Source organism: Zea mays, chromosome 4 (assembly GCF_902167145.1).
Source record: "Zea mays cultivar B73 chromosome 4, Zm-B73-REFERENCE-NAM-5.0, whole genome shotgun sequence".
Lineage (NCBI taxonomy): Eukaryota > Viridiplantae > Streptophyta > Magnoliopsida > Poales > Poaceae > Zea > Zea mays.
Genome location: NC_050099.1, coordinates 237,300,466 through 237,326,626, shown reverse-complemented (window position 1 = coordinate 237,326,626; position 26,161 = coordinate 237,300,466). Strand labels below are relative to the sequence as shown.

At 43.4% G+C, this 26,161-nt stretch overlaps 1 long non-coding RNA gene across 1 annotated transcript in view; it reads left to right on the top strand.

Annotated features, from left to right (window-relative positions):
* Positions 1-23,382, top strand: part of LOC103654783 (uncharacterized) — a 35,173-nt gene extending 11,791 nt beyond the window's left edge. The window contains exons 2-4 of the long non-coding RNA XR_566327.1: positions 22,559-22,622; positions 23,042-23,124; positions 23,208-23,382. This is a non-coding gene — a long non-coding RNA (uncharacterized lncRNA). The remainder of the gene's footprint in view (positions 1-22,558; positions 22,623-23,041; positions 23,125-23,207) is intronic.
* The last annotated feature ends 2,779 nt before the right edge of the window (positions 23,383-26,161 follow it).

The window sequence follows — 26,161 nt, the reverse complement described above, 5'->3', positions numbered from 1 at the left end:
ACAAAGGAGGGGGAAAGATTACAAGCCCCGCTCCAAGAAGGTTTGCTACAAGTGTGGTAAGCCCGGTCACTTTATAGCAAAATGTCCTATTTCTAGTGACAGGGGCGACGACAAGAAGGGGAGAAGAAAGGAGAAGAAGAGGTACTACAAGAAGAAGGGCGGCGATGCCCATGTTTGTCGTGAGTGGGACTCCGACGAAAGCTCTAGCGACTCCTCCGACGACGAGGACGCCGCCAACATCGCCGTCACCAAGGGACTTCTCTTCCCCAACGTCGGCCACAGGTGCCTCATGGCAAAGGATGGCAAAAAGAAGAAGGTTAAATCTAAATCCTCCACTAGATATGAGTCTTCTAGTGATGAAAATGCTAGTGATGAGGAAGATAACTTACGCACTCTTTTTGCCAACTTAAACATGCAACAAAAAGAGAAATTAAATGAATTGATTAGTGCTATCCATGAGAAGGATGATCTCTTGGACTCCCAAGAGGACTTCCTTATAAAAGAAAACAAGAAGCATGTTAAAGTAAAAAATGCTTATGCTCTAGAAGTTGAAAAGTGCGAAAAATTATCTAGTGAGCTAAGCACTTGCCATGAGACCATTGACAACCTTAGAAATGAAAATGTTAATTTGTTAGCTAAGGTTGATTCTATTGCTTGTAATGTTTCAATTCCCAATCTTAGAAATGATAATGATGATTTGCTTACTAAGATTGAAGAATTAAACATGTCTCTTGCTAGCCTTAGGATTGAAAATGAAAAATTGCTTGCTAAGGCTAAAGAATTAGATGTTTGCAATGCTACTATTTCCGACCTTAGAACTAAAAATGATATATTGCATGCTAAGGTTGTAGAATTAAAATCTTGCAAACCCTCTACATCTACCGTTGAGCACACTTCTATTTGTACTAGATGTAGAGATGTTGATGTTAATGCTATTCATGATCACATGGCTCTAATTAAACAACAAAATGATCATATAGCAAAACTAGATGCTAAGATTTCCGAGCATGACTTAGAAAATGAAAAATTTAAATTTGCTAGAAGCATGCTCTATAGAGGGAGACGCCCTGGCATTAAGGATGGCATTGGCTTCCAACCGGGAGGCAATGTCAAACTTAATGCCTCTCCTAAGAAATTGTCTAATTTTGTTAAGGGCAAGCCTCCAATGCCTCAGGATAACGAAGGTTAGATTTTGTACTCTGCCGGCTATCCTGAGAGCAAAATTAGGAGAATTCATTCTAGGAAGTCTCACTCTGGCCCTAACCATGCATTTATGTATAAGGGTGAGACATCTAGTTCTAGGCAACCAACCCGTGCTAAGTTGCCTAAGAAGAAAACTCCTAGTGTATCAAATGATCATGACATTTCATTTAAAACTTTTGATGCATCTTATGTTTTGACTAACAAATCCGGCAAGGTAGTTGCCAAGTATGTTGGGGGCAAACACAAGAGCTCCAAGACTTGTGTTTGGGTACCCAAAGTTCTTGTTTCTAATGCCAAAGGACCCAAAACCGTTTGGGTACCTAAAGTCAAGAACTAAACTTGTTTTGTAGGTTTATGCATCCGGAGGCTCAAGTTGGATTATCGACAGCGGGTGCACAAACCACACGACAGGGGAGAAGAAGATGTTCTCCTCATATGAGAAAACCCAAGATCCCCAACGAGCCATCACATTCGGGGATGGAAACCAAGGTTTGGTCAAAGGCTTGGGTAAAATAGCTATATCTCCTGACCATTCCATTTCCAATGTTTTTCTTGTTGACTCATTAGATTACAATTTGCTTTCCGTTTCGCAATTATGTCAAATGGGCTACAACTGTCTATTTACTGATGTAGGTGTCACTGTCTTTAGAAGAAGTGATGATTCAATAGCATTTAAGGGAGGGTTAGAGGGTCAGCTATACTTGATAGATTTTGATAGAGCTGAACTCGACACTTGCTTAATTGCTAAGACTAACATGGGTTGGCTCTGGCATCGCCGACTAGCACATGTTGGGATGAATAATCTTCACAAGCTTTTAAAGGGAGAGCACATTTTAGGACTAACAAATGTTCATTTTGAGAAAGACAGGATTTGTAGCGCATGCCAAGCAGGGAAGCAAGTTGGTGCCCACCATCCACATAAGAACATCATGACGACTGACATGCCACTGGAGCTCCTACACATGGATCTATTTGGCCCGATTGCTTACATAAGCATCGGCGGAAGTAAGTACTGTCTAGTTATTGTGGATGATTATTCTCGCTTCACTTGGGTGTTATTTTTGCAGGAAAAATCTCATACCCAAGATACCTTAAAGGGATTCTTGAGACGGGCTCAAAACGAGTTCGGCTTAAGGATCAAGAAAATTAGAAGCGACAACGGGACGGAGTTCAAGAACTCTCAAATTGAAGGCTTCCTTGAGGAGGAAGGCATCAAGCATGAGTTCTCTTCTCCCTACACCCCACAACAAAATGGTGTAGTGGAGAGGAAGAATAGAACTCTATTGGACATGGCAAGAACCATGCTTGATGAGTACAAGACTTCGGATCGGTTTTGGGCCAAGGCGGTCAACACCGCCTGCTACGCCATCAACCGGTTATATCTACACTGAATCCTCAAGAAGACATCTTATGAACTCCTAACCGGTAAAAGGCCCAATATTTCATATTTTAGAGTCTTTGGTAGCAAATGCTTTATTCTTGTTAAAAGAGGAAGAAAATCTAAATTTGCTCCTAAGACTGTAGAAGGCTTTTTACTAGGATATGATTCAAACACACGGGCATATAGAGTCTTTAACAAGTCCTCTGGACAAGTTGAAGTTTCTTGTGACGTTGTGTTTGATGAGACTAACGGCTCTCAAGTAGAGCAAGTTGATCTTGATGAGATAGGTGATGAAGAGGCTCCATGCATCGCGCTAAGGAACATGTCCATTGGGGATGTGTGTCCTAAGGAATACAAAGAGCCTCCAAATGCACAAGATCAAACATCCTCATCCACGCAAGCATCACCACCAACTCAAAATGAGGATGAGGCTCAAATTGATGAGGGAAAAGATCAAGCAAATGAGCCACCTCAAGATGACGACAATGATCAAGGGGGAGATGCAAATGATCAAGACAAGGAGGATGAAGAGCAAAGACCGCCACACCCAAGAGTCCACCAAGCAATACAACGAGATCACCCCGTCGACACCATCCTCGGCGACATTCATAAAGGGGTAACCACTAGATCTCGTGTTGCACATTTCTGTGAGCATTACTCTTTTGTTTCCTCTATTGAGCCACACTGGGTAGAGGAAGCACTTCAAGATTCGGATTGGGTGGTGGCAATGCAAGAGGAGCTCAACAACTTCACTAGGAATGAGGTATGGCATTTGGTTCCACGTCCTAATCAAAATGGTGTAGGAACCAAATGGGTCTTCCGCAACAAGCAAGACGAGCATGGTGTGGTGACAAGAAACAAAGCCCGACTTGTGGCCAAGGGATACTCCCAAGTCGAAGGTTTGGATTTCGGTGAAACCTATGCACCCGTAGCTAGGCTTGAGTCAATTCGTATATTATTGGCCTATGCTACTTACCATGGCTTTAAGCTTTACCAAATGGACGTGAAAAGTGCCTTCCTCAATGGACCAATCAAGGAAGAGGTCTATGTTGAGCAACCTCCCGGCTTTGAAGATAGTGAGTACCCTAACTATGTGTATAAACTCTCTAAGGCGCTTTATGGGCTTAAGCAAGCCCCAAGAGCATGGTATGAATGCCTTAGAAACTTTCTTATCACTAATGGATTCAAAGTTGGCAAGGCCGATCCTACTTTATTCACTAAAACTCTTGAAAATGACTTGTTTGTATGCCAAATTTATGTTGATGATATTATATTTGGGTCTACTAACGAGTCTACATGTGAAGAGTTTAGTAGGATCATGACACAAAAGTTCGAGATGTCTATGATGGGGGAGTTGAAGTATTTCTTAGGATTTCAAGTGAAGCAACTCCAAGAGGGCACCTTTTTAAGCCAAACGAAGTATACTCAAGATATTCTAAACAAGTTTGGGATGAAAGATGCCAAACCCATCAAGACACCCATGGGAACAAATGGGCATCTCGACCTCGACACGGAAGGTAAATCCGTCGATCAAAAGGTATACCGGTCGATGATAGGTGAAAGTTCCCTTTGACCCGGGAACAGGATCTGGATGTCGCCTAGAGGGGGGGTGAATAGGCGAATAAAACTTATTACTTTAAAACTTAAATTCTTACTCTACTCGAAGACTTAGTACGCAGTGGAGTGAGAAGACTCTTCAAGTAGGTTGCAGCGGAATAGAAGATCCTGTCTCAAAATGTCCTGCACTTCAAATAAAGCTTATACCACAGATAAGTATTGAAGTGCAGATATAAAGGCGAGTAGAAAGAGAGTCAGGATACAATACAGAACAGAGCACACAGACGCAAGGATTTATCCCGAGGTTCGGCCAAGCCTGAAATGCTTGCCTAGTCCTCGTTGGAGTTAGCCACACCTGGGCTTGGAGTCTATTTCAACTCCTTCCTCCGTTTGCTCAGATCTGTCAGTATGACAGATAGAGCCTTTCACTATTGAGTGGGGTTACAATAGAACCGCGGCTGCTTACAAACTTCTTGGCAGCCCTCCGGCAGAGTAACGATACGCTCAAGACCTTGCTCTAGCTCTTAGCAGCACTACTCCTCTCTCTAAAGGCTTATAGTTGTGCCTTCTACACAAATTAGAGAGATACGCACAAGAGGGAGAGTGAGAATTGATCCGAGTGATGTCTACACTTGTTGGCTGCACATTCTATCTTGCTGGAGGCGCCTAGGGGTCCCTTTTATAGGCATAAGGGGCCTAGGAGCCGTTGGAAGCAATCCAGGAAGGCAAATCTTGCCTTCTGTCGGGTGGCGCACCGGACAGTCCGGTGCACACCGGACACTGTCCGGTGCCCGATTTCTTTCCTTCTATGGCGAAGCCGACCGTTGGCAGTCTTGGAGCCGTTGGCGCACCGGACATGTCCGATGCACACCGGACAGTCCGGTGCCTCCATCTAGCCGTTGGTTCGGCCACGTGTCCCGCGCAGATCGCGCGGTCGACCGTTGGCCCGGCCGACCGTTGGCTCACCGGACAGTCCGGTGCACACCGGACAGTCCGGTGAATTATAGCCGTACGTCGCTGGTGAATTCCCGAGAGCGGCCAGTTCGCCAGAGTTCAGCCTGGCGCACCGGACACTGTCCGGTGCACCACCGGACACTGTCCGGTGAGCCACCGGACAGTCCGGTGCACCCAGACTGAGCAGAGTCTTGGCTGTACACAGCCAAGCCTTTTGCACCTATTTCCTTTTCTTCTTCTTTCTGTTTCTAACACTTAGACAAGTATATTAGTACACTAAAACCAATGTACTAAGTCTAGAAACATACCTTCTCTTAATTATTACATCTATAGCATTTCACATGCTTGAGTTTCGATGTTGGACTCATAAATCATCAAGTCTGCTTGACTTGATCTAGATTGACATTTCTTGGCTCCAACATCCTGCAAAGATCACATAGAGCATCTCCAAACATAGGAACAACCCAAACTAAAGATCAAGGTGAACTTAGCTCTTTTGGGCTGCTTCCAGTTCTGGTTTTGACATTTGTTCTCCTTCTAGTGACCTTGATCTCCTTCTTAGAGCTTGGTCTTGAGCCTTATGACTTACACCACATAACTGTAGCTGTTACCTCATTGGTTGTAAGTCACGTCCTTATGTAGTGATCCTTGATGTGCCGTAGCTGTTCTCAACTCGATCACCCTTGACTTTGCAAGCCTTCTTCTTCGCCCTTGGCTTTGGGTTCCTCAGCCTCCTTGATCTTCTCCCGTGCACTTGGTACCTCGAAGCTTTTCTTGCCTCCGTCCTTGGCTTGATCAGTTGTCTCCGAGCTACGCACCCGAGTATCACTTTTGCAATGTCCATCTAACTTGTGATGCCCATTATATATCATCATCTAGTCCTTGGGCCATCACACTTGTTCACTTGTGTTGAACCCTGTCAGCTTTACACTGAGCACCTGTTCAACACTCAGCACACTTGTTAGTCCTTTAATTGAGTTGTCATCCAAACACCAAAACTCACAAGAGAGCTTTCAATCTCCCCCTTTTTGGTGATTGATGGCAACACAATTAAAGCTTACATAAGAATAAGATTTGAAGCACAAATTTTGAATTCTAAGTTTATAGAATTGCTCCCCCTAAATATGTGCTTACTTCAGATTCATAATTTTGGCCTTATATGCCAATTTGCACATACTTAGGCAATTCGAAGCATTTCTACACCTTAGCACTTTTTGGAATGCATTGTGTCAAAGATCAAATCATGATGCTATAACACCACACAAATGCACAGAATCAGAGTTAAACACCAATCAATTGAGTGGATATGTCACAGGAATATCAACCTACCACTATTCACCATTAAGATACCAATTTAAACTAAGAAACTAATTTAAAGCAATCTTAAGCACCATAAACCACAGGCATCATTATCCATATGACTATCTATTTCAGAATGAACACAATAGATGCCAATTAATTCATAGCAACGGAAGCACTAGTTCATATGATGCAACACATATAATACTGCAGGAAGCATATGAATAACACACTAGCAAAGCTCAAAACTAACACATCACCCCTTAGGATAAGCTTTCCTCTCAGGTTGAGATAACTAACACATCACCCCTTAGGATAAGCTTTAATGCACAAATTCTCCCCCTTTGACATCAAACACCAAAACCATATTTAAGCAAGAACATAGGATGATGTCAAGGGACAGCAGGGTGTTAAGAAGGAGAGACACATGATCAACACTCCCCCTTACTTATTGAGCATATGCACTACCAACATTTAATCAAGATACAAATATGCAAAAAGATTACTACTTCCTTTTGTACCTTTACCATGTTGTAGTGTACTTCCCATCTTGAAAGTATTTAATCTCTTGTGAGCTTCTCCACACTTGTGCCAGATTCTTTATCCTAACCTTTTCTTGTTGCTAAGACACCAAACTTAGAACAAGTTATAGTATTGGGCACAAGAAGAAACTTCTATTCTACTGATTATCACAAGATGTCAAGATGTCAATTAAAGCAAACTACCATGGCTACCAATTGAAAGATACCAATTTCAAGATCATTTATTATCATAGCTCCATGATATTAAAGGATAAGCATCTAGTATCACCAAATTTTATAGAGCATGAGCAATCTAGGAATATGCAATTACTCGCGACTTAAGATACCAATTACTTGACTTACGGAGGTACCCAAGTCCCGATTGCTCCATTTCTTGCTCATCTTCTCTTTTCCACCTTGAGACTATACAAGATCGCTCAAGAAACAGTTAGTCTCAAAAGTCACAAGTTATGTGTGCTCCCCCTCAAGTTGTGCATCAAGAATTTGAATGACTTGCACTTTGCACATTCTAGCTTCCTCAGAGCTAGAGGGGATCACAATGTACCTTGGTCAAGGCAGACTCTCAATTTCATCACAAAGAAATACCAATTTAGTACCAAATGAAGGATTGACTTAATACAGCAATGTATGCCTCAAGGAGTATAACATTTTTCAAGCAATCTAGACATGCTTCATACATGACAATCATTGTACCACATGTACCAATTGAAGAACAACACAATCATGCATATAAAGCGTAATGTCTAAGCATGCCACAATTAAGAAGGTTTCTTAGATGCACCAAAAGAAACAACATTTTAAAGGCATAAATCACCTAAACCAAGATACTACCGATTGAAAGACAAGAACATAGCTATGATCACAATGAATGGAATTTCAAGAATATTTAATGAAATTTCATAGCTTCATTTTCCATACCTTTGCCTTTATGAGAGCACTAGTTATCACCAATTCAGGACTCCTTTTGCTCATACACCTCATAGCTCAAAAGGGCACGACATGGATTTGAAATTCACACAATACTAAACTAGGGTAATCATGTGAACATGCACTAAACAAAATGTCATATTTGCACATAGCATGACTTACAAAAAGTTACAGGTTTATCCATATACACCAAGAGAGTTAATCGTTGTGGATATAACAAATGAAAGAGCTACTCATGAATGATTCAAAAGATATATCCTATATAGCACCAGTCATGATTAAGCAAACATCATTATGATACATTTAACACAGGCAATCATAAAGCATAACTACTTCAAAGGCAGGTAGCACAACAAGCCAACTTAAGAGCAATACTAAATTGCAATTATGTACTTAAAATACACGGGATACCGTCCTTTGGAGAGCTAGTTGTAGATTCTCATCAAAGTCCTTTTACTTGATTCACCAATAATGATTAAGGACCTATACACCTTTTTTTTTTACTTGAGATGAACATGGGATTAGTGTCTCACAATAATTCAACCTTGGGTCAATAAACACCAAAACAATTAACAGCTTAAGCATAGAGTTTTTAGATAACCGTCTTAAGCTCTCCCATGATCTCCAGTCCATCTCATGACACTTGCATGGTCTAGTTAGCACAATTTGGTACCCACCTCGGGATGGGTCCATAACGATCAATTAAATGTGCCTTTGGTACCCAAATTGCCTTTGTGCTTGTTCTAGGTGATTTCGTTATAGATCTACCACAAGTGTATGATTTGGGTCTCCTAAGCGAATAAGATTGAGACAAATTTACTTGCTTAGGAACCTCACCTTTATTACATACCTTGGATAGATGACCCTGCTCACCGCACTTGTAGCAGAAGCGTCGCTCAACCTGACATGACGCTTGCTGTTTGTCATTTTCCTTGGTGAGGGTCTCCTTGGAGGATGCACATACTTGATTCTTCATGACCGGACATGAAGTGATCATGTGGTCCTTACTGTTGCATCCAAAACAACTCCTTGTCCCTTCATTCTTGTCTTTGAACGGACAAGACGCGATGAGGTGGCCTAACTTCTTGCACTTGAAGCACTTCCTTTTTCCTCTTCTCTTTTTGCTCTTTGATGACATAGAGAAAAGGTCAGTGCAAAAAACATGACTAATTGAATTTTTACCTTTTTCTTTGTTCATGTTGATTTCTTCATTTATAGCTTTAGGAACATCCTTCTTATGGAGTTTGGCACTTGCTGTAGTTTTTCCTTTCTCAAGCTTCTTCACCACGCGCCCGTGGATATCTTGAGAGAGTTGAGCAATGCGTCTTCTCCTTAGTTGTCTTTGCTTCTTGTTCCCACATAGATTCTTTTGTGACCCTAAAACTTGTTGCTCAATCAATGATTGGCTTTCTTTCGAGCAACAGGGGTTAGCACATGGTGATATACAATTCAAATGTGCACACGTGCGAGAATGAGGTTCACATGAATTTAAGTTTGCAATTATAACCTCATGAGCAATATTAAGCATGATGTGTCTATCCAAGAGATTATCATGAGAATAAGACAGTGAATCATATTTTTCAGTGAGAGCAAGGTTATCATGACTTAACAATTCTACTTGACTCCTAAGCATGAAATTTTCATTTTTAAGTTGAGCAACACAAGATAAAGCATCATCATTACTACTTTGCTTAATTAAAATTGAATCATACCGTTGGACCAAATTATCATGAGAGCACTTTAGCTCCTCATGTTCTTTGGTCATCTTCTCCAGGCTATCGTTGGTCTTGATGAGAGTCTCCTCTAGCCTGAGAAGCGTCTCGCCTTGTTCCTTGTTCCTCCTCAACAACTTAACCAAGAGCACTTTGTCTTCTTTGTTGAGATGGGTGTAGAACCGGCGAATCTCCTCTTCTTCCACATCAACGGTCTCATTTTCCCTGTCATTATTATTAGTGGAAGCAATACAGGAAAATGTACCTTGTGGTGATGAAGACTCATCCTCGCTATCATCCTCATATTCCTCCTCATCATCGCTTTCATCTCCACTATCATTGTTAGCAATAAAACATTTATCACTAGTGGAGAACAAACCTATTGACGAGGTGGATTCATCGTTTGGGTGCCATCGTTCTTGTTCTTCTCCCTTTGAATGGTTAGTATCACAAGTAATATAGGGAGTAGGAGCATCACAGTTTGCCACAAAATATTTTTCTTTAATCCTATTCCATAAATCATGAGCATCAACAACCAAATCATTATCACTACTCATGATGGCAAAATAGGCACTTCTAGAAAGAGACTCAACTAAGATGTTGCAAGCACGGTGATTGAGAGAAAAACATCTTAGTTCATCGTTAGAGGGATTTTTACTAATATCAGATGGAAAAATACTTCTACTAAAGATCTGTCTCAAATCAGAATCAACACTCATGAAAGCATTATAAATAGAGACAGACCAAGATTTGTAATTAGAGCCATCGCCTAAAAGAAGTTCTACAGTTACCTCTTGTGACGACATCGTTATCTCCGGAAGGCTAAGCCCACACTGGAGAGGCCTAGCTCTGATACCAATTGAAAGTTCCCTTTGACCCGGGAACAGGATCTGGATGTCGCCTAGAGGGGGGGTGAATAGGCGAATAAAACTTATTACTTTAAAACTTAAATTCTTACTCTACTCGAAGACTTAGTACGCAGTGGAGTGAGAAGACTCTTCAAGTAGGTTGCAGCTGAATAGAAGATCCTGTCTCAAAATGTCCTGCACTTCAAATAAAGCTTATACCACAGATAAGTATTGAAGTGCAGATATAAAGGCGAGTAGAAAGAGAGTCAGGATACAATACAGAACAGAGCACACAGACGCAAGGATTTATCCCGAGGTTCGGCCAAGCCTGAAATGCTTGCCTAGTCCTCGTTGGAGTTAGCCACACCTGGGCTTGGAGTCTATTTCAACTCCTTCCTCCGTTTGCTCAGATCTGTCAGTATGACAGATAGAGCCTTTCACTATTGAGTGGGGTTACAACAGAACCGCGGCTGCTTACAAACTTCTTGGCAGCCCTCCGGCAGAGTAACGATACGCTCAAGACCTTGCTCTAGCTCTTAGCAGCACTACTCCTCTCTCTAAAGGCTTATAGTTGTGCCTTCTACACAAATTAGAGAGATACGCACAAGAGGGAGAGTGAGAATTGATCCGAGTGATGTCTACACTTGTTGGCTGCACATTCTATCTTGCTGGAGGCGCCTAGGGGTCCCTTTTATAGGCATAAGGGGCCTAGGAGCCGTTGGAAGCAATCCAGGAAGGCAAATCTTGCCTTCTGTCGGGTGGCGCACCGGACAGTCCGGTGCACACCGGACACTGTCCGGTGCCCGATTTCTTTCCTTCTATGGCGAAGCCGACCGTTGGCAGTCTTGGAGCCGTTGGCGCACCGGACATGTCCGGTGCACACCGGACAGTCCGGTGCCTCCATCTAGCCGTTGGTTCGGCCACGTGTCCCGCGCAGATCGCGCGGTCGACCGTTGGCCCGGCCGACCGTTGGCTCACCGGACAGTCCGGTGCACACCGGACAGTCCGGTGAATTATAGCCGTACGTCGCTGGTGAATTCCCGAGAGCGGCCAGTTCGCCAGAGTTCAGCCTGGCGCACCGGACACTGTCTGGTGCACCACCGGACACTGTCCGGTGAGCCACCGGACAGTCCGGTGCACCCAGACTGAGCAGAGTCTTGGCTGTACACAGCCAAGCCTTTTGCACCTATTTCCTTTTCTTCTTCTTTCTGTTTCTAACACTTAGACAAGTATATTAGTACACTAAAACCAATGTACTAAGTCTAGAAACATACCTTCTCTTAATTATTACATCTATAGCATTTCACATGCTTGAGTTTCGATGTTGGACTCATAAATCATCAAGTCTGCTTGACTTGATCTAGATTGACATTTCTTGGCTCCAACATCCTGCAAAGATCACATAGAGCATCTCCAAACATAGGAACAACCCAAACTAAAGATCAAGGTGAACTTAGCTCTTTTGGGCTGCTTCCAGTTCTGGTTTTGACATTTGTTCTCCTTCTAGTGACCTTGATCTCCTTCTTAGAGCTTGGTCTTGAGCCTTATGACTTACACCACATAACTGTAGCTGTTACCTCATTGGTTGTAAGTCACGTCCTTATGTAGTGATCCTTGATGTGCCGTAGCTGTTCTCAACTCGATCACCCTTGACTTTGCAAGCCTTCTTCTTCGCCCTTGGCTTTGGGTTCCTCAGCCTCCTTGACCTTCTCCCGTGCACTTGGTACCTCGAAGCTTTTCTTGCCTCCGTCCTTGGCTTGATCAGTTGTCTCCGAGCTACGCACCCGAGTATCACTTTTGCAATGTCCATCTAACTTGTGATGCCCATTATATATCATCATCTAGTCCTTGGGCCATCACACTTATTCACTTGTGTTGAACCCTGTCAGCTTTACACTGAGCACCTGTTCAACACTCAGCACACTTGTTAGTCCTTTAATTGAGTTGTCATCCAAACACCAAAACTCACAAGAGAGCTTTCAATAGGCTCTTTACTCTATTTATGTGCATCTCGACCGGATATTATGCTTTCCGTATGCATGTGTGCAAGATTCCAAGCCGACCCTAAGGAAGCTCACCTTACGGCCGTAAAACGAATCTTGAGATATTTAGTTTATACTCCTAAGTTTGGGCTTTGGTATCCTAAGGGATCCACATTTGATTTGAATGGTTATTCGGATGCCGATTGGGTGGGGTGTAAATTTAATAGAAAGAGCACATCGGGGACTTGCCAGTTCTTGGGAAGATCCTTGGTGTCTTGGGCTTCAAAGAAGCAGAATTCGGTCGCTCTTTCTACCGCCGAAGCCGAGTACATTGCTGCAGGGCATTGTTGCGCGCAATTGCTTTGGATGAGGCAAACCCTTAGGGACTATGGTTACAAATTAACCAAAGTTCCTCTCCTATGTGATAATGAGAGTGCAATCAAAATGGCGGATAATCCCGTCGAGCATAGCCGCACTAAACACATAGCCATTCGGTATCACTTTTTACGGGATCACCAACAAAAGGGAGATATCGAGATTTCATACATTAATACTAAAGATCAATTAGCCGATATCTTTACCAAGCCTCTTGATGAACAAACTTTTAACAAGCTTAGGCATGAGCTAAATATACTTGATTCTAGGAACTTCTTTTGTTAAATTTGCACACATAGCTCATAAGTATACCTTTGATCATATCTCTTTTATATGCTATGACTAATGTGTTTTCAAGTCTATTTCAAACCAAGTCATAGGTGTATTGAAAGGGAAATTGGAGTCTTCGGCGAAGACAAAGGCTTCCACTCCGTAACTCATCCTTCGCCGTCACTCCGAGCAACTCTCTATCTTTGGGGAAGAAAAGGACTCCGTCTTTGGTATAATCTTCACTCATTTATGACCAAAGGGGGAGAGAGTATTTCTAAGGGCTCTAATGACTCCATTTTTGGCGATTCATGCCAAAGGGGGAGAAAGTATTAGCCCATAGCAAAAGGACCGCACCACCACCTAATTTAAAAAAAACAAAGAGATTTTTTCAATTGATATGATTCTCAATTGATAAATTTAAAATTGGTATCTTATTGTGTTCAAAAGGGGGAGAAAAGTAGTATTTCAAAATTGATATATCAAAACCCTCTTGAACACTAAGAGGAGAATTTCATTTAGGGGGAGTTTTGTTTAGTTGAAGGAAAAGCATTTGAAACAGGGGGAGAAAATTTCAAATTTTGAAAATGCTTCGCAAAAATCTTATTCATTTACCTTTGACTAGTTGCAAAAGAACTTTGAAAAGGATTTACAAAAGAATTTGCAAAAACAAAACATGTGGTGCAAGCGTGGTCCAAAATATCAAAAATTGAAGAAACAATCCATGCATATCTTATAAGTATTTATATTGGCTCAATTCCAAGCAACCTTTGCACTTACATTAAGCAAACTAGTTCAATTATGCACTTCTATATTTGCTTTGGTTTGTGTTGGCATCAATCACCAAAAAGGGGGAGATTGAAAGGGAATTAGGCTTACACCTATTTCCTAAATGATTTTGGTGGTTGATTTGCCCAACACAAATAATTGGACTAACTAGTTTGCTCCAGTGCATAAGTTATACAGGTGGCAAAGGTTCACAACTTAGCCAATAAAAAGACCAAGAATTGGGTTCAACAAAGGAGCAAAGGGATAACCGAAGTGTGCCCCGGTCTGGCGCACCGGACTGTCCGGTGCACCACCGGACAGTGTCCGGTGCACCAGGGAACTTCACGCTGAACTCCTCACCTTCGGGAAAATCCAGAGGCCCTCCGCTATAATTCACCGGACTGTCTGGTGCTCCAAGGAAGAGCGCCCCAGGAACTCGCCAGCCTCGGGAATTCGCTTCGCTATAATTCACCGGACTGTCCGGTGTACACCGGACTGTCCGGTGTGACAGCGGAGCAACGACTACTTCGCGCCAACGGTCACCTGCAACAGCAATTAATGCGCGCCAGAGCGCGCAGAAGTCAGGCACGCGCGTAGTGGTGCACCGGACACTCTACAGTACATGTCCGGTGCGCCACCGGACAGCCAGGCGGGCCCAGAAGACAGAAGCTCCAACGGTCGAATCCCAACGGCCTGGTGACGTGGCTGGCGCACCGGACATGTCCGGTGTGCACCGGACTGTCCGATGCACCATACGACAGTCAGCCTCCACCAAACGACTAGTTTGGTGGTTGGGGCTATAAATACCCCCAACCACCCCAAATTCAACACATCCAAGTTTTCCCACTTCAACTACTTACAAGAGCTCTAGCATTCAATTCTAGACACACCCAAGTGATTAAATCCTCTCCAAACTCCACACAACGCCCTAGTGATTAGAGAGAGAGATTTGCTTGTGTTCTTTCGAGCTCTTGCGCTTGGATTGCTTTCTTCTTTCTTGATTCTTTATTGCGATCAAACTCACTTGTAAATTGAGGCAAGAGACACCAATCTTGTGGTGGTCCTTGTGGGAACTTTGTGTCCCAAGTGATTGAGAAGAGAAAGCTCACTCGGTCCGAGGGACCGTTTGAGAGAGGGAAAGGGTTGAAAGAGATCCGGTCTTTGTGACCACCTCAACGGGGAGTAGGTTTGCGAGAACCGAACCTCGGTAAAAAAATCCGCGTGTCACACTCTTTATTTGCTTACGATTTGTTTTGCACCCTCTCTCGCGGACTCGATTATATTTCTAACGCTAACCCGGCTTGTAGTTGTGATTATTTTTGAGAATTTCAGTTTCGCCCTATTCACCCCCCCCCCCTCTAGGCGACTTTCAGTGTTGCTGGAGGACAACCACCATATCGCGTGCGTTCCTTAGGCTGTGCGCAACGCTGCCCCCTACGTAACCCCCTCCCCTTGCATGCCGGCTGTAGGGGGCACTCCACGGCCGCAGCGGTGCCCCCTATGCGCCGGCCCCCTTCTCTCTCCCCCCAGATCTAGTGTGTCACTGTTCATCACCCTAAACACTGTGCTGTGGGTCCACAAGTAATTATTAGTAGATAAAAAATTAATAGTTGATATAGAAAATGATATTTTATAGTTGTAATGGGGTATAGGGGAGTATTTAGGGGGAACCGCTGCGGGAGATGAAAAAATAGGGGGGAAAAGTGATATAGGGGGAAAAATTTAGAGGTAACGGTTGCGGATAGCCTTAGATGAGCATGGCCACAACGACAATGAGGATGCCTTTGCGGCCTCTTCGCGCTCGCCAACGTCATTGCCCCCACCATCTATTGCCTCCCTGCAGCGGTCGCGACATCACAAGGGAAGCATTACATGCATGCTCTCGTTTCAATTGATAGAGTTCGTGTACAAAACAACTCGGTGTTGAGGGTGTCCAAGGCAGGGTACTATCACTGCAAAGAGACGGTGGGTGACGCCTACCTCGCCAGGGCCAACCTCTAGCACTGTAGCAAGGGGAGCGTCGTGCAGTCAGTCTATCCCTCTAAATTGTTTCTCTTATACTGCACTATGCAGCCAACTCATATTCTATCCCCTACTTTTCTCTTCCCCGCAGTGGTTATCCTTAAATTCTCCCTCTATACCCACTACAATAATAGAATATCATTTTCTACACCTATTTATCATCTAACATCAATTTTTCCAACTACCAAAATGCAACGTGCACTGTTATGTCGTTGTGCGCGCAGGAAAGGGGGCCAACGCCCTCACGCTGCATGTGGCAGATGCCTGTAGGCTCCTCTAGTACTTAGCCAGTAGGGGTATTTGTAGATGAAAGTCGTCTAGAGGGGGGTGAATAGACGAAACCTGAAATTTATAAATTTAAACACGCACTAAGGTCGGGGGTTAGCGTTAGAGTTAAACTCAAGTCGCAAAGAGAGGGAAAACAAATCAACCAAGAATAAGGCGAGTGAACATGGTGATTTGTTTTACCGAGGTTTGGTTCCAAAGAACCTAATCCCCATTTCCCTTAGCCGGTAGGGGTATTTGTAGATGAAAGTCGTCTAGAGGGGGGTGAATAGACGAAACCTAATCCAAAGATCGGGTCTATTCCAACCATTTCCCTCTCTCAAACGGTCACTTAGACTGAGTGAGCCTTCTTCCTTAATCTCACGGGTCACTAAGACCCCGCAAGGACCACCACACACTTGGTGTCTCTTGCCTCGCTTATAAAGCACTTGAGAGTAGGAGAAAGAAAAGAAGAAAGGCAATCCAAGAGGCAAGAGCTTAAAAGAACACAAAATCTCTCTCTCACAAGTCACTAAGTGTTTGAGATGAATTTGAGACTTGAAGAGGCTTTGATCTTTTGAATTGTGTCTAGGAGTGAATGCTAGAGCTCTTGTATTGAATGTGATGTTCAGAAATCTTGGATGCTTGGAGTTGTGGTGGTTGGGGGTATTATAGCCCTCAACCACCAAAGTAGCCGTTGGGGAGGCTCCTGTCGATGGGCGCACCGGACAGTCCGGTGCGCCACCGGACACTCACTGTTCAGTGTCCGGTATGCCGCCATGTCACCCAACCATTAGGGTTCTGGAGCATTTGACCGTTGACGCATTTGTCTTCTTGTGGCACCGGACAGTCTGGTGGTGCACCGGACAGTCCGGCGCCCCTCTAACTCGCTGCTCTGACTTCTGCCGCGCACTGTGCTGCACTGTTCCCGCTGTCAGAGTCGACCGTTGCGCGCTGGATAGCCGTTGCCCGCTGGCTCACCGGACCCCGGTGGCACACCAGACAATCCGGTGAATTATAGCGAAGCGCGCCTGTGTTTTCCCGAGAGTGGTTGTTTGGCTCCTGTACGACCCTAGTGCACCGGACACTGTCCAGTGGCACACCGGACAGTCCGGCGCGCCAGACCACAGCACACTCAAGTCCTTGCTCCATTTCAATTTAGTCCCTAACTTGAATCTTTTATTGGTTTGTGTTGAACCTTATGCACCTGTAATACTTGAATTCTAGAGCAAACTAGTTAGTCCATGTGTTTGTGTTGACGATCAACCACCAAAATTAATTATAGTAAAAAGGTTAACCCTATTTCCCTTTCAATCTCCCACTTTTTGGTGATTGATGCCAACACAAACCAAAGCTAATATATAAAGTGCAGAAATGAACTAGTTTGCATATGGTAAGTGCATAGGTTACTTGGAATTAAACCAATTGATAATCTCACTAGATATGAATGGATTGCTTTTCTTTTATTTAATATTTTGGACCACATTTGCACCACTTGTTTTTTTTTTGCAAATCCTTTTAGAATATCTTTTCAAAGTCTTTTGCAAATAGTCAAAGGTATATATGAATAAGATTGCAAGAAGCATTTTCAAGATTTGAAATTTCTCCTCCTGTTTCAAATGCTTTTCCTTTGACTAAATAAAACTCCCCTTGAATGAGATTCTCCTCTTAGCTTTCAAGAGGGTTTTTGAAATGGATATCAATTTGAAATTTGACCTTTAAAGATACCAATTGAAGAATTGATTGTGAATTGAATACCAATTTTGAAAATCTACCTAAAGATACAAATTGAAGGGGTTTCCATTACGTAGATACCAATGTGAAAAACATCAATAAAAACTTTATTTTGAATTTTTTTGGAAATGGTGGCGCGGTCCTTTTGCTTTGGGCTTAATATCTTCTCCCCCTTTGGCATTAATCGCCAAAAACGGAGACTTTGAGAGCCCTTCTAATATTTTCTCCACATTGGTACAAGTAAATAAGAGTGAAGGGTTATACCAATTGAGAGTGTGCGGAGTAGCGACGAAGGGTAAATAATACAGTTAGAGTGGAGTGGAAGCCTTGTCTTTGCCAAATACTCCATTTCCCTTTCAATATATGACTTAGTATGAACATACACTTGAAGACACATTAGTCGTAGTCTTGGCACAAGAATAATAAGAAATATGCATTTCTATCAAGTGAAAGAGACATGATCAAAGGTATATAAATGAGCTATGTGTGCAATGTTTCAATCAAAATTCCGAGAATCAAGTATATTTAGCTCATTCCTAAGTTTGCTAAAGGTTGTCTCATCTAATGGCTTGGTAAAGATATCGGCTAATTGATTTTTGGTGTTTACATAAGCTATTTCGATATCACTCCTTTGTAGGTGATCCCTCAGATAGAAAGTGATATCGAATTTTTATGTGCTTAGTGCGGCTGTGTTCAACGGGATTATTTGCCATGCGAATTGCACTCTCATTATCACATAGGAGAGGGACTTTGCTCAATTTGTAGCCATAGTCCCTGAGAGTTTGCCTCATCCAAAGTAATTGCAGCACAACAATGGCCTGCGGCAATGTACTCGGTTTCGGCGGTGGAAAGAGCTACTGAGTTTTGTTTCTTTGAAGCCCACCATGACACCATGGATCTCCCCAGAAACTGACAAGTCCCTGATGTGCTCTCCTATCAATTTTGCACCCTGCCCAATCGACATCGGAATATCCTATTAAATCAAAAGTGGATCCCTTGGGGTACCGAAGCCCAAACTTAGGAGTGTAGACTAAGTATCTCATGATTATCTTTACGGCCCTAAGGTGAACTTCCTTAGGATCTGCCTAAAATCTTGCACACATGCATACATAAAGCATAATATCCGGTCGAGATGCACATAAATAGAGTAAAGATCCTATCATCGACTGGTATACCTTTTGATCTACGGATTTACCTCTCGTGTCAAGGTCGAGATGCCCATTGGTTCCCATGGGTGTCTTGATGGGTTTGCCATCCTTCATCCCAAACTTCTTGAGTATGTCTTGAATGTACTTAGTTTGGCTGATGAAGGTGCCATCTTGGAGTTGCTTGATTTGAAATCCAAGAAAATACTTCAACTCCCCCATCATAGACATCTCGAATTTATGTATCATGATCCTACTAAACTCTTCACAAGTTGACTTGTTAGTAGACCCAAATATAATATCATCAACACAAATTTGGCATACAAACAAGTCTTTTGCAACAATTTTAGTAAAGAGAGTAGGATCGGCTTTCTCAACTTTGAAGCCATTAGTGATAAGAAAATCTCTTAGGCATTCATATCATGCTCTTGGGGCTTGCTTTAGCCCATAAAGCGCCTTTGAGAGTTTATACAAATGGTTAGGGTACTCACTATCTTCAAAGCCGGGAGGTTGCTCAACATAGACCTCTTCCTTGATAGTTCCATTTAGGAAGGCACTTTCCACGTCCATTTGATAGAGCTTAAAGCCATGGTAAGTAGCATAGGAAAGTAATATATGAATTGACTCAAGCCTAGCTACGGGTGCATAAGTTTCATCGAAATCCAAACCTTCGACTTGTGAATAACCCTTGGCCACAAGTCGGGCTTTGTTCCTTGTCACCACACCATGCTCATCTTGCTTGTTGTGGAATACCCATTTGGTACCTACAACATTTTGATTGGGACGTGGAACTAAATGCCATACCTCATTCCTCGTGAAGTTGTTGAGCTCCTCTTGCACTGCCAGCACCCAATCCGGATCTCTTAGTGCATCCTCCACCCTGTATGGCTCAATAGAGGACACAAAAGAGTAATGTTCACATAGATGAGCAACTCGAGATCTAGTAGTTACCCCCTTATGAATGTCACCAAGGATGGAGTTGACAGGGTGATCTCGTTGAATTGCTTGGTGGACTCTTGGGTGTGGCGGTCTTTGACCCTGAACTTCTTGATCATCTTCCTTGTCCTCATTGACTTCATCTTTCCCTTGATCATTGTCCTCTTCTTGAGGTGGCTCATCCTATTGATCTTCATTTTCATCATCTTGAGCCTGTTCCTCGTCTTGGGTAGGTGGAGATGCTTGCATGGAAGATGACGGTTGATCTTGTGCTTGTGTGGGCTCTTCGGATTCCTTAAGACACACATCCCTAATATACATGTTCCTTAGCGCGACGCATGGAGCCTCTTCATCATCTAATTCATCAAGATCAACTTGCTCCACTTGGGAGCCATTAGTCTTGTCAAACACAATGTCATAAGAAACCTCAACTAATCCAGTGGATTTGTTGAAGACTCTTATGCCCTTGTGTTTGAGTCATAACCAAGTAAAAAGCCTTCTACAGCCTTAGGAGCAAATTTAGATTTTCTACCTCTTTTAACAAGAATAAAACATTTGCTTCCAAAGACTCTAAAATATGAAACATTGGGCTTTTTACCAGTAAGGAGTTCATATGATGTCTTCTTGAGGATTCGGTGAAGATATAACCGGTTGATGGAGTAGCAAGCAGTATTGATTGCTTCCGCCAAAAACCGGTCTGGTGTCTTGTACTCATCAAGCATGGTTCTTGCCATATCTAGTAGAGTTCTATTCTTCCTCTCTACTACACCATTTGGTTGAGGTGTGTAGGGAGAAGAGAACTCATGCTTGATGCCCTCATCCTCAAGAAATCCTTCAATTTGAGAATTCTTGAACTCCGTCCCTTTATCGCTTCTTATCTTTTTGATCCTTAGTCCGAACTCATTTTGAGCCCGTCTTAAGAATCCTTTTAAGGTCTCTTGGGTTTGTGATTTTTCCTACAAAAAGAATACCCAATTGAAGCGAGAATAATCATCCACAATAAATAGACAGTACTTACTCCCGCCGATGCTTATGTAAGCTATCGGGCCGAATAGATCCATGTGGAGTAGCTCGGGCAGCCTATCAGTCGTCATGATGTTCTTGTGTGGATGATGGACTCCAACTTGCTTTCCTGCTTGACATGTGCTGCAAACCCTGTCTTTCTCAAAATGAACATTTGTTAGTCCTAAAATGTGCTCTCCCTTTAGAAGCTTATGAAGATTCTTCATCCCAACATGGGCTAGTTGGCGATGCCAGAGCCAACCCATGTTAGTCTTAGCAATTAGGCAAGTGTCTAGTTCAGCTTGATTAAATCAACTAAGTATAGCTGACCCTCTAGCACTCCCTTAAAGGCAATTGAATCATCACTTCTTATAAAGACAGTAACACCTATATCAGTAAAAAGACAGTTGTAGCCCATTTTACATAATTGAGAAACAGAAAGCAAATTGTAATCTAAAGAATCTACAAGAAAAACATTGGAAATAGAATGGTCAGGTGATATAGCAATTTTACCCAAACCTTTGACCAAACCTTGATTTCCATCCCCGAATGTGATAGCTCGTTGGGGATCTTCATTTTTCTCATAGGAGGAGAACATTCTTTTCTCCCCTGTCATGTGGTTTGTGCACCCGCTATCGATTATCCAACTTGAACCACCGGATGCATAAACCTACAAAACAAATTTAGCTCCGTTCGAGTTGTGAACTCTCTGTGCTATGTTTCGAGCTCAAGTCTTGGCTTGTGTGCGTGTGTGTGCTGCGGATTTGTGTGTTGTGTGTGTTGCTCTCCTAGACTTACTCTTGTGCCTTCTTTGTGATCTTTATTGTAAGGACGAGAGGCTCCAACTTGTGGAGATTCCTCGCAAACGGGAGAAAGACTATAAGGAAGAAAGTCGTGGTATTCAAGTTGATCATTGGATCACTTGAAAGGGGTTGAGTGCAACTCTCGTCCATTGGGATGCCACAACGTGGAAGTAGGCAAGTGTCACTTGGTCGAACCACAGGATAAAAATCGCGTGTCTCTTGTGATTGCTTTCTTTGTGATTGTTTTGTCTACAAGAACTCGCCTCAAAACTACTTAGTCGCACTAACACTTCTATAACTAAGTTTTGTGGCTATTTAGTGTTTAATTTTACAGGATCACCTATTCACCCACCCCCCTCTACTTAATCGCACTAACCTTTCTACATGGTTTTGTGACTTGGTGCCAGCTTACTGACGCTTTGTCTTAGGGTGTGGTTAAATTATGCGAAATTTCTCTCTCATGGAAAACCTAAGGGAAACACAATGTTTCATGCAAAGGACCTTTATGTTGTGGGAGTTCTATCTTCACTAAGATCCATGAATGATGATTTTGTTTTCTGGGAACAAAAAATCTAGAAAACCTTAACCTTGCAGGTACTATTTTCAACCAGCACCAATAGATATGTGTTATGTCCACAAATTCTACTTTTTATCCTAGAACTTCTATTGGGTTATTAGTTTTTTTGTTAAAAAATAATCTTGCATATGGAGTCTATTTAACAAAGCCTTTGTATATATGTTGAATGACATTGTGTATCAGTTAATGGCATTAATGCACTTGTTGTTTTTGTTGTTGTTCAACCTAATTAGTTTTTTCCTGTTTTGGGACATATCTAGAAAAAAGGGGATATTGTTGGAACTCCATTACTCGGGAGAAACCAAAAAAGCAAAAAAAAGCATGGTAATACTGCTCCAACTATGTTCTAAAGATTCTAAAGAAATAAGAACATGTTCATTGACCATATAGACATATAGTTACTGTTTACAGTGAATCTCATCTTTTACTTGAACCCTTTGCCATTATTAGGAAACTACAAGATCGATGTGGTAAAAAATGTCCATTAGTTCTTTTTCCTGAATCTACTGGTACACTTTGTTGGATATTTCTCTACTTGGATAAGCTTCATGTAGAGAGTTTATTTTAGTACAAATAGCAATTGTATCTCCTACCTGATCTAAACTGCAACACTAATTTTATTATGTTATGTTTTCCACTTATTATGTGATGTTTTCCACTATGCAAGGTTGTTGGTATAGAATTTATGTTGTATATTTGATCAAATAATTTGTGTGTTGTTGCAACGTATGGCCATTGTACAGGCTCTTTGTCTCATATGTTGCGACAGTCGTGATGGCTACTGCGCAAGTCACCAAACATGATGGCACGGTTTTTCGTTGTACCGGTAAACACTAATGACTAACCCAATGACTTAGATTACTTGATTTGTTTTGTGTGCTTTGTGCTGAAGGTGTTTCTTAATTCTAGCATGGCAGACATGAAGTGAATTTGGAGTTGAAGAAGGAAGTTGATGTATGGGGTATGATGTTGTTTGTGTGAAGTTTCCGATAGTGACTATATTGGTAGTTTCTTGTTTTTTTTGCTTTCTATATATGACATCTTTGCCATTTTAAATTTCTATGGATGACTGGTAAAATTTCATATGTGTTCATGTCCTTATCTGATTGTGTCAGCTCTGTTAATCATGCAAATTCTAAAATGATCATATCATATAACTTTGATTCCTTTCAAATAATTTAATTTACGAAACAACTATGTTTGTAAATGGATATATTGATTCTGTAGCAACGCATGGGCATATATCTAGTATAAAATAAGAAAGAAGTCTAACACATGAATCAATATTCACTGTACCCCTTTCTTGAACACTTTCCTAAGATACGATTTATCTCTATAGGGTTAGTGAAGGGAAGACTACCACCATGATCCTCACCGTCACTAACTCCAAAATTTGAACTATGACCATCTCGATGGTGTCTCGTATCAACACCTAAGGTATAGCTCTATGTTCTAGTGTATCTAGTGGCTGACCTCGGGCGGGAGCGCAGAAACGCTCCATGGGTCGCTTGATGGTCCTCCTGATGACTTGCCTAGCAAGGCATGCCCTTCGGCCGTTACCAAGCTGGATGAGCTCGACATCAGGAGGCGATGACCGGATGACCGAGTCATGCGGCATGAAGGTTGAGCGTACCTGAAGTGCTAGATACCCTGATGAGGACATCCACACTATTGATACATCTATGCCAATGCAAGTACCAATTTCTGGTCCCATTACTCGCGCTCGTGCTCGTCAACTCAACCATCTGGTGATTACACTCTTGAGTTCATGTCCATCATATTTAGACCATAGAGACCCGTGCACTCTTGTTTTGCTTAGGAACTAGGGAGAAGACCGAAAGGGAAAAGATTTGAACATACTAGATTCGGACTGCAGAAGAACACCAACTTGTGATGGTCAGATGCGGGCTCGGATTGGAATGTTCAAGCACTACATGGAAAGCTTATTAAGTATACTTTCATATGGATCTGAAATTATAGTCATATTTGTTCTGAGGCCACCACAATCATTGTTTCCTTACTGAGACATTTCCTGCCTTTTCTGCCCATGGTGCTCCACAAGATCGTGACAGCCATAAGAGGTGGTGTATCGGTTGCTAAGGCGCAACGTCTTTAGAAGGCTGTAGTCGGGCCATGAATGTCGTCTCCTCCACCAATCGAGTTGTTCTACACCCTCTCATCAAAAGATCGGAAATTCACCCAATGGGTGCACATCATACCTGGAGATAACTCGAATGAAGGGTAACTGAACTCCTGATAAGCAGGAATGCATGTCGTGCTAAAAGGAGGATTAAGGTAGAGTTATAGTCATCACGACTTGAAAAGGGATAACCCTCTGGTCGTCTAGATAAGTCCGAGGGAGTGCCCTTATGATCTCATCTCAACTCATATCATCTTAGCTCGTCACATCCCATCACTACCTCATTGCTCATTAGCCCTCACACAGCAACCACGCCACCACTAGATCGACAAGAGAACTGTAACACCCTGAATTTGAGGGTATGAAATTTCTTTCTAATTATCACCCAAATTCATGAGTTACTCTTCTCTCTCTCACCCTAGGTTCTATCTCTCTCTAGATTCTCTCTCCCTTTTTCCCTTTTAAGTAGAATTAGCTTAACGTTAGGGGGATTTAATTATTTATTTTTGCCAAAACATTATGAGTCATGACATGTTGCATCATGCTGAGCTTAAAACATTCTTTGAAGTGTTGCACATGTTTGAATTTATTTGAAATTGAAACCTAATTTGAATTTGGAATTGAAAACCCTATAGAAAAGAAATAGAAAAGGAATTAGAAAATCCAGCGAAAAAGAAAAAGAGAAAGCAGCCCAAACCAGCCCAGCTAGGCCGCGCACCCGCGCCGCCTGACAGGCGGACCCCGCCTGTCAGCGGCAGCTCTTTCTCCCGCGCGCCCTCCCTCTCTCGCTCGCTGCCCAGTGGGGCCGACCTGTCGGCGCCGGTTTCTTCATCCGCGCGCTTCCCCTCTCTCTGCCTCGCGGGCCCGGTTCGCCAGTTGATGAGCCGTTGCCCCGAGCGCCCCTCTCCTCTCTCTCTGCGCCATGGACCCTCCCTGTCAGATCTGTCCTCCCCGCACCCGTCGTGGACCGGCGAGTGCGCACTCGCGCACGTCGCCGGATTTCTCGGCCACGACGCTCGCCCAAGTGCCCAGCTCCCTTCTTAGAGCCCTGCCAGTGCCCCGACTCGCCCCCCGCCTCATTTCGCATAGCTTTGCCCTCTCTCGCGCTCTACCTCGCCGCCAGACGCCGCCGGAGACCACGCCCGCTTCCCCGGCCATCTAGCTCGCCAGAGACCGCACCAAGCCTCCCCAAGCTCCGCCCCGAGGTGAGACACCTTTGCCCATGCTCAATTTCCCTAGTCTCGCTCTGTGCTTGGCCAATTTTGGCATCGCCGGTGCTCGGTCGCGGCGGTCCAACGTGCTCGCGCGGTGGCCGGTCGATTTAGCCCGGTCTAGTTCCCCGGCGTTATTCCCTAAGGTGCCTCTGCCTCTGCTGAAGCTAACCCAGGCCTTAGCGCGCCTTAAGCCCCCTCCCCGTGGCCGAAATGCTTCGCCGAAGTTCCTCCGGTCCACCCGAGACCTTTTCCCCGCCGTTCTCCCCTCTCTGCCCACAGATTCATGGCCTCTTCCCCGCCATTGAGTTCGCCGTGGCGTTCTCTCCCTCTCTGTCCAATCTCGGTGACCCTGGAGCCACCCTAGCTCGCGCCAGCCTCAACTCCGGCGACTTCACCGCCGCGGAGAGGAGCAGCGCCGCCCGCAGCCGTTCACCCCTCCTCAGCCTGATCCCCTCCGTCCGATCCTGATCGCATGACCCAGATCGCGGGTACCGCTTCGCGCACACGTG